Genomic DNA, 14,192 nt, shown 5'->3' with positions numbered 1-14,192 from the left:
TTGTCGATCTAATTTTTGAGACGTTTGTATTAATTTTTACCTGCTTCATTTACTGCATTTTTGTATTTTCTCCTTTCATCAATTAAATTCAGTATCTCTTCTGTTACCCATGGATTTCTATTAGCCCTCGTCTTTTTACCTACTTGATCCTCTGCTGCCTTCACTATTTCATCTCTCAAAGCTACCCATTCTTCTTCTACTGTATTTCTTTCCCCCATTCCTGTCAATTGTTCCCTTATGCTCTCCCTGAAACTCTCTACAACATCTGGTTCTTTCAGTTTATCCAGGTCCCATCTCCTTAAATTCTCACCTTTTTGCAGTTTCTTCAGTTTTAATCTACAGTTCGTAATGGATTGTGGTCAGAGTCTACATCTGCCCCTTGAAATGTCTTATAATTTAAACCTTGTTCCTGAATCTCTGTCTTACCATTGTATAATCTGTCTGAAACCTTCCAATGTCTCCAGGCCTCTTCCAAGTATACAACCTTCTTTCATGATTCTTGAACCAAGTGTTACCTATGATTAAGTTATGCTCTGTGCGAAATTCTACAAGGCGGCTTCCTCTTTCATTCCTCACCCCCAATCCACCTACTACGTTTCCTTCTCTTCCTTTTCCTACTGTCAAATTCCAGTCTCCAATGACTATTAAATTTTCGTGTCCCTTCACTATCTGAATAATTTCTTTTATCTCATCATACTTCTCTTCAATCTCTTCGTTATCTGCGGAGCTATTTGGCATGTAAACTTGTACTATTGTGGTAAGCGTGGTCTTCTTCTCTATCTTGGGTACAATAATGCGTTCACTATTCTGTTCGTAGTAGCTCACCGGCGCTCGTATTTTTTTAGTCATTATTAAACCTACTCCCGCATTACCCCTATCCGATTTTGTATTTATAGCCCTGTATTCACCTGACCAGAGCCGACCGGAGTGGCCGAGCGGTTCTAGGCGCTACAGTCTGGAACCGCGAGACCGCTACGGTCGCAAGTTCGAATCCTGCCTCGGGCAGGGATGTGTGTGATGTCCTTAGGTTAGTTAGGTTTAAGTAGTTCTAAGTTCTAGGGGACTGATGACCTCTGAAGTTGAGTCCCATGGTGCTCAGAGCCATTTCACCTGACCAGAAATCTTGTTCCTCCTGTCACCGAACTACAGTAATTCCCACTACATCTAACTTTAACCTATCCATTTCCCTTTTTAAATTTTTCTAACCTACCTATCCGATTAAGGGATCGGACATTCCACGCTACGACCCGTAGTACGCCAGTTTTGTTTCTCCTGATAAAGACGTCCTCCGCCCGGAGATACGAATGGGGGACTGTTGTACCTCTGGAATATTTTACCCAAGAGGACGCTATCATCATTTAACCATACAGTAAAGCTGCATGCGCTCGGAAAAAATATAGGTTGCAATTTGCCTTGCTTTCAACCGTTCGCAGTAGCAGCACAGAAAGGCCGTTCTGGTTAATGTTACAAGGCCAGATCAATCATCCAGACTGTTGCCCCCGTAACTACCGAAGAGGCTGCCGCCCCTCTTCAGAAACCACACTTTTGTCTGGCCTCTCAACAGTTTTAGTTGTACCTACGGTACGGCTATCTGTATCGCTGAGACACCCAAGTCTCCCCGCCAACAGCAAGGCCCATGGTTCATGGGGAGGGGGGCTTGTACAGGTAACAGAGTGAAATTGAACTGACGGAAAACTTTCCGTACTGTGGACCATGGGATGGAAAATTTGGGTGACATTGCACGAGAGCTAGCACTATCCATGGCACGTGCTGCATGGTCAATTACAGCAACAGCAACCCCGCCAACAGCAAGGTCCATGGTTCATGGGGAGGGGGCTTGTACAGGTAACAGAGTGAAATTGAACTGACGGAAAACTTTCCGTACTGTGGACCATGGGATGGAAAATTTGGGTGACATTGCACGAGGGCTAGCACTGTCCATGGCACGTGCTGCATGGTCAATTACAGCAGCAGCAACCCCGCCAACAGCAAGGTCCATGGTTCATGGGGAGGGGGGCTTGTACAGGTAACAGAGTGAAATTGAACTGACGGAAAACTTTCCGTACTGTGGACAATGGGATGGAAAATTTGGGTGACATTGCACGAGGGCTAGCACTATCCATGGCACGTGCTGCATGGTCAATTACAGCAACAGCAACCTCGACTATAACTTCCATCGGGAGAGGACGCTTTCCGCTTCTTGGTGCCACACGAAGCTCACGTGTGTTTCCAAGTTTCATTATCGTCTTCTCCAATCACCTGATGACATGAGGCCTCTCCTCAGAGCTTTCATTCGGCGATATTCTCTCAATGCAGCACTGTCATTGCTGCCGTTCACATAAAACAGTTTCATGGTCTCTCTTCTCGATAGTCGTACTGTGCATGCACGCTACGGCTTATCAAATGAGAGCGTGGATGTCGTACCGTGATACGAACAGTGTACAGCGCCAGATATGCGCACGGTCGTCAAAAGTGAAAATAGCTTTTTTCCAGCGTAAATAGGTTCTCCGTTAACGCATTAGCATACCTACCAAGTTTTGCTGCCGTACGATAATTACAGCCCACACTGGACCACCGTCAGTGTCTGCACTTTGATTATAACCACCCAGTACGTTCACTTTACTCGTCCGAATACACGGAGCGCAATTTAGACCGGTATATCACACCCAAAAATGATATTTTACGTCATTTGGACCTTCCAGGTGGGTATCCACCTGTTGCAAAGTCTCGAGTGATCCCTGCATGAATTTAAGAACTATAGCGTAATATTAGTAAGTATAGCTCTGAGTACACACGGAGCATTTTTGATGTGACAGTGAACCTAGGCCAAGGTATTCACTTTATGTCGACGGTAGACAGACTACCACTCGCATATGACTTATATAAAATTTCGGACATATTTCCAATACTTCTATGGGAACGGTTGCTATCGCGTGCCATCTGGTGGCAAAAAGTTGCAACGTGATACGCAACATCCCACGCTGTTATTTTGTGAATTTTCTCACAATTTTCTGAAAACCTCACTTTCTTATTGCCTTTAACAAAATGTGAGATTACCATAGCATTGAGAGTTAGAGGACAGTAGTAACGTGACCTATTTTGTACATACCTTTACCAATACTTTCGCTGAAGAATCTCCTCGTATTGAGGAGTAGTGTCAACACTTTTACAACACAACTGTTTATTATGGTAACTAAACAAAGTACATTTTTAAGATACAACATCTTCACGATAACTGGAAACTGTCTATCTATCTATCTATCGCTTGAGCCTTGTCCCGCAGTGACGTAGGGTCAGCCATTGTTAATCGGATTTGGCATGTTAATGGTTAAGGGTTGGCCAGATGCCCTTCCTGTTGCCACACCGTAACCCCTGGGACGCAATTAGTGTACCCCATCTGTCTGCGTCGAGTGTAATCCATGGAATTGTGCGAATGTCTTCAGATGTCTGCGAGCCGTGTAACATGGGGACCAGCCCGGTATTCACCTAGCGGGATGTGGAAAACCGCCTAAAAACTACATCCAAGCTGGGCGGCACATCGACCCTCGTCGTTAATCCTCCGGGTGGATTCGATCTGGGGCCGTCGCGCCTACCCGAGTCCAGGAAGCAGCCCGTTAGCGCTGTCGGCTGCCCTGGCGGGTAACTGGAAACTGTCTATCCTGGACAATATACCGAGGGGAAGAGAATTCGGCACGGTTCTACGAGGAGGGCAACTCGGAAGCTGCCACTGGTAAGCACGGCGAAGTGGTGCCTCGTGAGGGCTGTCGGAAGCGCGGCGGCGGATGTGGGTCACGGCGAAGACGGCACGACCACAACGCAGGGAGCGGCAGCGGTCATAGCACACGGAGTCCATTGCGGGAACTTGAAGCGGCTCTTAATCCATCGGAGTACGGGACGTGTCCGCCCTTATCTGGGCGGACCGCAGACCCATTTGTATGTACAGGGTGTTTCAAAAATGACCGGTATATTTGAAACGGCAATACAAACTAAACGAGCAGCGATAGAAATACACTGTTTGTTGCAATATGCTTGGGACAACAGTACATTTTCAGGCAGACAAACTTTCGAAATTACAGTAGTTACAATTGTCAACAACAGATGGCGCTGCGGTCCGGGAAACTCTATAGTACGATATTTTCCACATATCCACCATGCGTAGCAATAATATGGCGTAGTCTCTGAATGAAATTACCCGAAACCTTTGACAACGTGTCTGGCAGAATGGCTTCACATGCAGATGAGATGTACTGCTTCAGCTGTTCAATTGTTTCTGGATTCTGGCGGTACACCTGGTCTTTCAAGTGTCCCCACAGAAAGAAGTCACAGGGGTTCATGTCTGGCGAATAGGGAGGCCAATCCACGCCGCCTCCTGTATGTTTCGGATAGCCCAAAGCAATCACACGATCATCCAAATATTCATTCAGGAAATTAAAGACGTCGGCCGTGCGATGTGGCCGGGCACCATCTTGCATAAACCACGAGGTGTTCGCAGTGTCGTCTAAGGCAGTTTGTACCGCCACAAATTCACGAAGAATGTCCAGATAGCGTGATGCAGTAATCGTTTCGGATCTGAAAAATGGGCCAATGATTCCTTTGAGGATGCAGGGACGATGGGACCGCAACATGGGGCTTTTCGGTTCCCCATATGCGCCAGTTCTGTTTATTGACGAAGCCGTCCAGGTAAAAATAAGCTTCGTCAGTAAACCAAATGCTGCCCACATGCATATCGCCGTCATCAATCCTGTGCACTATATCGTTAGCGAATGTCTCTCGTGGAGCAATGGTAGCGGCGCTGAGGGGTTGCCGCGTTTGAATTTTGTATGGATAGAGGTGTAAACTCTGGCGCATGAGACGATACGTGGACGTTGGCGTCATTTGGACCGCAGCTGCAACACGGCGAACGGAAACCCGAGGCCGCTGTTGGATCACCTGCTGCACTAGCTGCACGTTGCCCTCTGTGGTTGCCGTACACGGTCGCCCTACCTTTCCAGCACGTTCATCCGTCACGTTCCCAGTCCGTTGAAATTTTGCAAACAGATCCTTTATTGTATCGCTTTTCGGTCCTTTGGTTACATTAAACCTCCGTTGAAAACTTCGTCTTGTTGCAACAACACTGTGTTCTAGGCGGTGGAATTCCAACACCAGAAAAATCCTCTGTTCTAAGGAATAAACCATGTTGTCCACAGCACACTTGCACGTTGTGAACAGCACACGCTTACAGCAGAAAGACGACGTACAGAATGGCGCACCCACAGACTGCGTTGTCGTCTATATCTTTCACATCACTTGCAGCGCCATCTGTTGTTGAAAATTGTAAGTACTGTAATTTCGAAAGTTTGTCCGCCTGAAAATGTACTGTTGTCCCAAGCATATTGCAACAAACGGTGTATTTCTGTCGCTGCTCGTTTAGTTTTTATTGACGTTTCAAATATACCGGTCATTTTTGAAACACCCTGTAGCTGCCTGCGGGAGGATACGCCGCGGTTACCACGCCAGTGTACAACAGTGCCCGCCGATCACAGTGCTGCAGGCTGCCACTCACACGCCACGTAGCTGCAAAGCTGGCGCCCCCGGACGCTGCAGCAGCTCCGGCGGTTCGCTGTACACAGTGCCTTGCGTCGTCTGTTTACTAACAGCCCCGTAAGTGAGGCACCGCCCGTTTCTGGCCCGCTAAACATAGACGGAAGTGTCGTGGTCGAACTATGTAGGGGGCAGCCTTGCGTACACCACACAATCACCTTACTGAGTGAGTTGCAATGATGTCATACCTTTATGAACTTCAAGGCAAAGTAGCTTTCTACAGTCCTTTCACAAAACATTACAACAAAGTGTTGACCATTGCTTTACTATATGTGTTACTGTATTGTGAGGTGAAAAAGCTGTGACCGTGGAGTTCCATACCAAATGGTGGTGTAACTGACATTTCACAGCGAGAAATTTGTAGATATGGATTTATAGTATTAGTGTTCAGTGACGGTAGATGTTCTGAACTTGTTACATCACGTATTAACTTTTAATTCCTGCTAGAAAAATGAGTCAGTAAAATTACGCAATTTTTTTGTTATGTATAATATATGTTCTAAGAGTTTAACTACTTGCAGTTCATCAATTTGGAGTGCGCCTTCGTCAAATACAGACTTGCGCCTGCTGGTTCTTACAAAACCTCACATATCAACCGCCACAGCAACTCGTGTTCCAACAAGCAATACACACAATACACCTAGCACTGCTTTCTGGTATTTAGATTCAGTTCTGTAACCCGAAGTTATATTTTACATGAGTTGAAAGAAAAATATAAAGATACTTTACGAGGAACTTTTACTGTTCAAACATCATCTCATATCGGTCACTTACAAAGACTGATCTTCAGAAGTTCTTAAATATGTCTTCAGTTTTAGAGCGATAGGCGGTCGTGATTTTGTGTGTTAACTAATTTGGCAGAATCCACATGTAACAGAGATAATATCCAATCTAATTTTATCACCACTCATTGCTGTAATGTGATCTACTCTACACCCATAACGTGCTTCCTGCATTTTCCAATGCTCATGGTGGTGATTACATGTTAACCAAGACTTTGTCTGCTGTGTATCCTCTAGCAGGATACTGAATGTAGCCGGCCGCGGTGGTCTAGCGGTTCTAGGCGCTCAGTCCGGAACCGCGCGACTGCTACGGTCGCAGGTTCGAATCCTGCCTCGGGCATGGATGTGTGTGATGTCCTTAGGTTAGTTAGGTTTAAGTAGTTCTAAGTTCTAGGTGACTGATGACCACAGATGTTAAGTCCCATAGTGCTCAGAGCCATTTGAACCATTTTTGATACTGAATGTAGCGTCCTCTAATGAGAGAACTTTAGCTACATCTTGCTTGAAGTCTACGACAGTAGCAGCTGCTTGTTTTAGCACAAAATTTTCTACAACATCTTTCAATCCTTGCAAGCCTATGAATACCGTCTTCATTCTGAAAGAATGATGGAGATATCATTTAATCTTGTAATGCCATTGACTACACTATAATACAGCAAATAAGGTGTTTACTGCGACGAGTTCTGTTACTTGCAAAGTGTTAGCGAGGGTACTTGTTCCAAATGTTAACCCAGAAAACCGTCTGTCGATATAATGGTGTCTATGAAAGCTAGCCCTTATGCACACTCAAACGTTTGAATTGTGGGGTGTGGAGAGGGTTACGGTGTTAGCACATCGTAGGTCTGTTTGTGTCGCTACTGCTCAGTTGCGCTATTAAACATGAGCAGTTGTTCCTTGCAGCGAGGACGGGGGTGGTGCCGGGAAGGGGGTGAGGAGGGGGTAGATAGTGGTGAGGAGGCAGCAATAACCCATCATATCAGAACATTAAGCATGTCTGTCCTCTTCTTTGCAATTGTTCAAACAAAAAATGTGTCAATATTTTTTTTGAAAATAAACGAATTAAAAGGAAATTAACCACAACAGGAGTCGAACATAGAACCTTCCAGCCTCAATTTGGGATAATAGAACTATTTCTGCAATTGCGTTCTAATTCACAAAAATTACGCCTGGCAGCAATCAATCCCAGAATCCTCCTGTTCCTACGCCATTTTAACTTGGGACAATGGTCTAATCCCGCATCTTGTGAGGAATTATATAAATATTGTGTGTTTAAATTGGCTGAAAATAAATGCATTTCGCCTTCAAAGCTGTTTTCACTTTAGAGCAACTGGCACTCCTGTGACATCAAGGGTAATTATAGTTCGACCTTGGGCTTCCCTAGGACAACTGAAGGATTTAACTTGTTTTATTAACTTGTGGTGGCATGTAGTTATGGTGTGATATATGACTTCTCTGAATTCCCCACTACACATATAATTAGTGATGCTATTGCCTGACAGCAAGTCTTTTTCTTTGGCTATGGCGTACACATGAAATATACTAGTATCAAACATAGGTATTAATTTGAGGAAGAAATTTCTGAGGATGTACGTACGGAGCTCAGTATCGTCTGGTAGTGAAATATGGACTGTAAAAAAACCAGACCAGAAAAGATATGGTGTTACAAAAGAATGCTGAAAATTAAATGGACTGATAAGGCAAGGAGTGACGAAGTTCTCTGCAAAATCGGTGAGGCAAGAAGTATATGGAAAACACTGACAAGACGAAAGGATATGATGACTGGACGTCTATTAAGACATCATGGAATAACTTCCATGTTACCAGAGGGAGCTGTAGAGGGTAAAAACTGAAAAACAGACAGAGATTGGAATAAATCAAGCAAATAATTTAAGACGTAAGTTACAAGTGCTACTCTGAGAAGAAAAGGTTGGCACAGGAGAATTTATGGCGGGCAGCATTAAACCAATCAGAAGACTGAAAGAAAAAGCTACTTACTGAAGCCTTCCTGTTTCATTGACTGGAAATATGGCTAATCATAGAAATTTATCTGATCTTAACCCAAGATTCCAGAAGTACCATTTTCCTTATATCTGAATTCATTAGGCTGATACATGTAATACCACAAGAGCTAAATCTTGTAGTTAATACAAAAAACCTTGGATATTAAGGGTTATCCAATTCATAATTTTCTGTATATAGATTACTTTCTAGATGTATATTCTCATATATACTTCGCTAGTTACTGTACAGTGTGTGCCGCAGAATACTCCATACCTATACTATCGGTTTTCTGCTTTATTCCATTCGTTTATTAAGCCGCGAAAAATGAGTGTCTATATGCCGCCTTAATTTTTCTTGTGCTTATTGTCATGATTCCGAAGTAACACACATGATGGGGGCAAGAAAGTAGTCTCACAGTGATCTTCAACTATAGGCTCTCTAAATTTACCGAACTGAGTATTAATTCCTGGTCACCTCTATTATAGTTTGATACAGTGTACGAGGTGTGGCTAGAAAAAAACCGGACTAGTACTGGTGAAACAATAAAACGAATGCAATAAGGCTGAAAGTCGCGTGGCCTGTCACGTGACTCTCGCTCCGCCTACTGCTCGAGTTTCATCTGCCTCCTGCACTCAGTCTGCCCGTGGCGTCTGTTTTAAGTAGTTGACGTTTTGTCTGTGTGTCGGAAAATGTTGAGTGTACAGAAAGAACAGCGTGTTAACATCAAATTTTGTTTCAAACTAGGAAAATCTGCAAGTGAAACGTTTGTAATGTTACAACAAGTGTACGGCGATGATTGTTTATCGCGAACACAAGTGTTTGAGTGGTTTAAACGATTTAAAGATGGCCGCGAAGACACCAGTGATGACACTCGCACTGGCAGACCATTGTCAGCAAAAACTGATGCAAACATTGAAAAAATCGGTAAACTTGTTCGACAAGATCGTCGTTTAACAATCAGAGCAGTGTCTGAGTTAACAGGAGTTGACAAGGAAAGTGTATACTGACCTCTTGCAATTAAAACAGCGCGTCTCTGAATTCGTATCACGTCTACTGTCACGCCTACTTCATGAGGACGCCAAACGTTGGAACATTACTCCAGAACCAGCCACACAAATATCTTACATGTGATTTCCCTTATAGATGTCCTGAGCTCCCCCAGAACCCCTAATGCTGCTTTTATGTGATCGTTCCAATTGGTTTCGCTTCGTAGTATTTTTCCCTATACACTTGAAAGTTAATGATTATTTTATGATTATACTCAAAGAATACCTCTTCATATTGTTAAAACGCTTGAGTATGTGACGCATTTTTTAAGTTGGTTGTAAGAAATACGTGCTGTATGATTAAATCTGTATGTGGTCCAACAAAATGGTCACTAGCTTAGGAAACAAAAAACTAAACTTACCATGAAATATTTTTTATTCATGTAAGGTTTACCTGTTAACGTTACACTGAAAATTAAAAAACTGAACAGGAAAAAGTCTGAACACTCAGGAATATACTGTTGGATATCGATAAATTTAAAGAGCAGTCAAACGGCCTAAAACTAACATGAGTCAAAAGTGAAAAGACAAATAACAAATTTAAAATATATCTTATTCAATTTCACTGTAACCTGTAAAACTGTCAACAAAGATTCATATCTGCTCAAATTATTGAATATTTTACGTTAAAACTGACTAGTATGAAGTTTAACAAATATGTGTTGAAGGCTACGTTTTCATGTTGCTTGAGTAACGGATAATCCAAGCTCAGCGTTTGACTAGATAAATGTGAGAAATCTCCGGAAATTCCATTCAACTTAGCCAAAAGAGCTGACTCACAAGAGTGTAGGAGCCTCTCTCCAGCTTGGTGCATTATGGTGTAGTCATCGCAATAGGATTTTAAACTCTTTATCTGTATTCTGAGTAATGTTGACATGCTGTTAAGTTTGGGAAGATGCCAGACACAGAGATGACATGTTTTCGAGTACAATGATTCCTAGCGAAAAAGAAATGACATTTGCTTCTATAACAATGTATTTTATGTCCAAAGAAACAGAATCACTAGAAAAATTATATACGAAGACGTAGAGATGACAATTTTTCGATTTCACTGATTATAGATTACGCAACGGTGGTCTGAACTTCAGTCCTACCGAATGCGAAACCTTTGCCTTATCAACTATGCACAGTCGCTAGGCGCGGAAAACCAACAAAATTGTTTACTCTAAAGTGACTCTGAAGACGACAAAAGCGATAAAATCTCATAGACAACAGACGACAATTATTCATATATGCACCGCAACTAACAATGATGAAAAAGAGACAAGTGACAGACATTTGCTTCACTGCCATCAGATAAAGACCAAATTGTCACGATCGTTTATCACGCAGTCTCCTCGACGTCAGTGAAGAAGCAGAACGTACATTTCGATGGATAGTCGCACTTAACGAGTTTAAGAGAACGATGACTGTTACTGCAAGTACTGCCTCAGTACCTGACACCATTTACTACAAAATGTTAAGACACTTGGGAGATAGCTGAAAAAAAAAGTTCAATGTAATGAACAGAGTGCGGGCACATAATGTACATGCCCCAGTTGAAAACAGTGCATATCGTCACCGTATGGAAATCAGTAAGACAAAATTAATAATTTTCGTTTTGTATGTTTATGAACAAATTGAAACAAATCATGGAACAGAAACGTGAATGGTGGCTTAAAAGTAATTCTAAGGTACCTAAACTGTAGCTTGAATTACAGAGCGGTAAAAGAGTGGTCTATCGGTGGAAGGGCGGGGTGGGTTGGTGGGGAAGAGCGGCGGGGCTGCAGTATTGCCTAACTAAGGATACATTTCGAGGGCTTGCTAAGAATAGATATGCTTTCGCTGTGTATTTAGAAATTACTCAGTCATACGATAATGTTAGTTAAACCTACTACTCTGGTAAGAAGGATCAGGCAGTATTGACTATCGTCTAGCTTCTGCGATAGACTGATGGCACAACCGATCCAAAGAATAGTAGTTATCAAGTACAATGATAAAGTGTGTTCACCAAGAACAACCATTAAATGTTTCAAAAATGGTTCAAATGGCTCTGAGCACTAGGGGACTTAACATCTGAGGTCATCAGTCCCCTAGAACTTAGAACTACTTAAAACTAACCTAAGGACATCACACACATCCATACCCTAGGCAGGATTCGAACCTGCGACCGTAGCGGTTGCCCGGTTCCAGACTGAAGCGCCTAGAACCGCTCAGCCACACCGGCCGGCAAAGGTTTCATCAGTCGATCGTTATTTTCACCATTATTATTCAATATATGCACCTCTGACTCATACAACATACCTGAAAGAAAATTTCACTTGTCGTACAGCTAATAACCTAAAAAGTTGGTAGCTACCAATGTCATGTATGCCGCTGTCACGCTGGAGGAACACTTGTAAGGAAGACCCACATCAGAACTTGTGAAACCGACCGCCGAGGCCTTCAGGTGTAGTATAGAGTGGATATCAGCAGATAAGAGAAGCAAACTCAGGAATGGATCAGACTATTCGAAATTTGATGAATGGGCTAGAGGAAAAAAGTGAGTTTTGCAGTTGATTAACCTGCTCATAGAGTTTCTGAGAACAATATCAGGGAAAGCTTGCGAAATCTATAGCTCTCAGTTTTCCGTTTGACACTCGCTTCTTATTATGCGTTATTAATCCACAGATATTTCCATTTCTCACATTTTGCATCGTATAATAAGCTGCACCTCCCAATCACCTCCCTGGATTATAAATCAGAGTCTTCCTTGGTAAAGTCTTCTCTGAATATCAGCAGAGTAAGTTGGTCGATATGTGGCGACATTTCGACATGTTTCATACTTCAAGTCTTCTGGCGAATTGAATCTTTCATCCTTAGAAACATTCCCTGATATCTAAGATATTCAGTTTCTTCAAAGTTTTATGGAGATGTCTGGAGTATCTCTGACATTCCACTATTGTAGCAATTCCGTAGCGTGGTGAGATTAAATAACGAAATACGTCATTTAAGGAACCATTTGCACTCGAGCACAGACAATATTTAATTTAGTTAACTTAGATTATATGTATCGATTTTTTAAGACAAGAGAATGCAAAATAAAGCAATTAACACCGCTCTCTTGTCACAGCCAGTAGGCATTAACACTCTCATGTTATTCGTTGTCATAGAAGGGCTTAATATTTTGTGCGGCTCCACAGTTAGCCATATTGATATTTATTAGCAGAAAAGAGGCGCAGCATTAATAAGTCGCTCTCATTTGTGAATGATCTGCCATTATTTATCTAGAATTTTACGTAAGTGTAATTTATATCGTAATGTATGTGTTGAAATGAATATATGTTTATTTAATCGTATGCTTTTCTTTGTTTTAGTAGTTTTAGTCACTCCATTTTCATGATTGATGGTGAGGTCAGATATCAGACTCTGTCTACAAAAAAAAAAATTACATGATGAGCCCTGGCTACGTTCCGTACATCTTCGGACGTGCGAAGCTCGATAAATTCACGGCGTAAATTTTAATCCCTCAATTACTTATCCAAACTAACAATTATTATTATTACAATTATTATTATTATTATTATTATATTATTATTATTATTTTTTTTTTTATTTGTTACAGTCACTATGTACGGTGTTCCATTCAGGTTATACCTCTATGTCTTACCTCCATGGGTGCACTCAGTGACAAACTTCACAGGATACCTCCTAATACCTGTCGGATTTCTCTTTGTCCGGCGTAGTTTAGCAACTCGACGTTGCATGGACTTAAATAGTCATTGGAAGTCACTTGCAGAAATATTGAGCCATGCTGCCTCTATAGCCGTCCATAATTGCGAAAGTGATGCTGGTGCTAGATTTTGTGCACGAACTGATCTCTCGAATATGACCAGTAAATGTTCGATGGGATTCATGTTCGGCGATCGGGGTAGCCAATTATTCGCTCAAATCGTCCAGAAAGTTGGTCAAACGAATCGCGAACAGTTGTACCTCGGTGACACGGCGCATTGTCCTTCATAAAACTGGGAACATGGACCTGCCTGAATGGCTGCAAATGGTCTCCACGTAGCCGAACATCACCATTTCCAGTCAATGATCGGTTCAGTTGGACCAGAGGACCCAGTCCACTCCATGTAAACACAGCCTATACCGTTACGGAGCCACCACCAGCTTGCACAATACCTTTTTGACAACTTGTGTCCGCCGGCACCTGTGGCCGAGCGGTTCTAGGCGCTTCAGTCCGGAACCGCGTTGCTGCTACGGTCGCAGGTTCGAATCCTGCCTCGGGCATGGATGTGTGTGATGTCCTTAGGTTAGTTAGGTTTAGGTAGTTCTCCGTCTAGGGGACTGATGACCTCAGATGTTAAGTCTCGTAGTGATTAGAGCCATTTGAACCATTTGAACAAATTATGTCCATGGCTTTGTCGGGTCTGCGCCACACTTGAGCCCTACCATCAACTCTTATCGACTGAAATCCGTACCCATCTGGCCAGGTCACGGTTTTCCAGTAGTCTAGGGTCCAACAGATGTGGTCACGAGTCCAGGAGAGGCGCTGCAGGCGATGTCGTGCTGTTGGCAAAGGAACTCTCGTCCGTCATCTGTTGCCGTAGCCTATTAACGCCAAATTTCCCAGTACTATCCTAGCGGATAAGTTTGTATTTCTGGTTTCTGCGGTTATTTCACGCAGTGAGGCTTGTATCTTAACATTGACAACTCTACGCAAACGCCGCTTCTCTCGATCGTTAAGTGAAGGCCGTCGGTCACGGTGTTGTCCGCGGTGAGGTAATGCCTGAAGTGTTTTATTCTCATCATACTCTTGACT

This window comes from Schistocerca nitens, chromosome 5, assembly GCF_023898315.1.
Source record: "Schistocerca nitens isolate TAMUIC-IGC-003100 chromosome 5, iqSchNite1.1, whole genome shotgun sequence".
NCBI lineage: Eukaryota > Metazoa > Arthropoda > Insecta > Orthoptera > Acrididae > Schistocerca > Schistocerca nitens.
Note: the sequence above shows the minus strand (reverse complement) of the source record.